We start from the raw sequence: 2,634 nt of genomic DNA on the forward strand, positions 1-2,634 counted from the left end.
TAATAAACAAGGCAATAAAACTGATATAAACAATTATAGAACTATTGCGAAACTTTCTTGCATCCAAAAACTTTTTTAAAGCCTTGTTTATGATTCCATTTATTTTTATAGCAAGCCCTTATTATCCCCCGCCCAACATGGTTTACTTAAACGTAGATACACTACGACTAACTTAATTGAATTTATATTCAAAGTTTTGTCAGCCCTTGAGAATGGTAATGAAATTGATATTGTATACACTGATTACAAGAAAGCCTCTGACAAAATATCCCATAAGACAATTCATCTCAAACTTTGAGCCTTAGGCTTTCCATCTATATTTTTAAACTAGTTAGGCACCTACCTTGCGAATAAAACTTATAGAATCTTCTTCCGTAAATTAGTCTCCAGTCCCATACATGCAACTTCTGGAGTCTCATAGGTTAGTCACCTTGGTCCCCTTCTCTTCGTCTTAAATTAAAAAACTCAGACATCCTAATGTTTGCGGATGATAAATTTTTAAGATTATCTCAACTCCATCTGATTCCTTACTTTTATAAAATGATCTTAATATCATTTTTATTTGGTGCATACGTAATTTCCTAGAGTTAAATATAGATACATGTCAACAAATTGCCTTTTAGCGTAAACAAATCACATCACATAGATTATACTACTTCCTCAATGACGCCGTCAACGTAGCCGATTCTATTAGAGATCTTGGTATTATGTGTGACAAACACCTGAATTTCCATTCCCATTTTGACCAAATTATTAATAAAGCTAATAGATCTCTCGGTTTTATTAAGAGATGGTCATGAGAATTTTCCAACCCCCATGTAACTAAAGCGCTTTACATTTTCCTAATCCGTCCATATCTTAAATATGCATGCCAAGTATGGTCTTCCTTTTATGAAAACCATTCACTCAGAATTGAAAATTTTCAAAGACGTTACATTCGATTTGCCTTACGTGGCCTCCCCTGGGATGATACGTCCAACTTGCCTCCTTACGCCGATCGACTAAAACTGATAGGTTTGCAGCCCTTATATATTAGACGCAAAAACGCTGATATATTATTTGCTCACCAATTGTTAATGGGCAATATAGATTCCCGGCACTCCTGAGTGATATTCATCTTAACACCAACCTTCGAAATCTGCGATCTGTTTCCCTTTTCTATATCCCTCATCATCGCACTAATTACGGTCACTTTGAACCAATGTCCAAAATTCTTCGTCAATGCAACGCTGCTATGGTAGTCTTCGATTTTAACATTAATTTTAAGTCTAATAAAATCAAAATTGTTAGTTCTTGTACATAAAAAAGCTTTTATGTGGGCCTTAGAGCCCACATGAATTAATGTTGAAAACTGATAACAAGAACTACAAAAATGTTTAGTTAAGTTATAGCATTAAAGCTAAATTAATAAATCATTTATCACAGATGTTGAATTTTAAATCAAACAGGATTTTTTACTTTTTGATCGGCAATGCCGTCACCAATGAACCTAGACTAGAAATGCAAACCTACACTCCATTACTTCTCATTGGTGCAATTCAAATGATATTTTACAATAAGACAAAAATTGTCTTTTAATGAAACCAAATCAAGCATTGAAGACAAAGCTGTTTTCATTTATATTTATTAAATACGTTTAATGCTAAAGTTAGGCTTACAATATTTACTTAAATGAAAACTTAAAAATAACTTAATTTCAACAGCTTCTAGCAAAAAAAATAAATTTAGCTGCAAGCTGCTAGAGATTGTCATTTTTAGGGTCATTAAGATTAATGTATTAAGACGACTGTTAGTGCCATAGTTCGATCTGCTAATAACAGTTCTAAAGGGTGAAATATTCACATAAATAAGTCCAATTTTATTTAATTTCATGGCGTAATTTGTCAAATGCCTAGCTACAGTCTGTTAAGATGCAATCGACTTGAGAATGTCTTTCGAATGCTTCTAAACAAAGTCCGAAAGTTGCAAAGAAAATATTATCTAATTGTTTATTATTTTTTAAAAAAAACAAATGTTGGTTGGCATAAGTTATGAATATTGCCAAAGATCTGGAAATTTAGAACATTTCAGAGACTCGTTAAAAAAAAAGAAATATATAACACACATTTATCAATATAAATTATGTTATTCCATCAGGACCAGGACTGACAGTCGTAAGACAAATCTGCAAAAATGTTCGAAATTGACTCTGGAAGATGGCTTAAAAAATTTTGAATGGTCATACTTGTTTACTGAAAAAAAAACGATACTTTTTATAATTTTTAAGGATTTTTATTTATCGATGCGTTCAAGGTGGAGGTCAATCTGCAACTCACTTTATATATTCTCTCTCTTAAGGAGATTACAATTGGCTTTCAGAAATAACTGTTAGACTAAGAGTTTTACATAAGAAAAGCATTTATATATTTATATAAATGGTAGATCGCATGATTTATATATACGATTATTTTAAATTACATACAACATTCGACAATACCTACTAGCTTTGTATCCCTCAAATTTACGGTTACTATTAACGTGTCACTAAAACTTATTTTTAGATTTAATGAGTTACAAAGTCGTATTGCAGTTTGTGCTAAACTCTAAGCGTCTTATCACTTTTTGATAGATTGAACTTCGAACCCATATTATTAA

This window comes from Eupeodes corollae, chromosome 3, assembly GCF_945859685.1.
Source record: "Eupeodes corollae chromosome 3, idEupCoro1.1, whole genome shotgun sequence".
NCBI classification, from domain to species: Eukaryota; Metazoa; Arthropoda; class Insecta; order Diptera; family Syrphidae; genus Eupeodes; species Eupeodes corollae.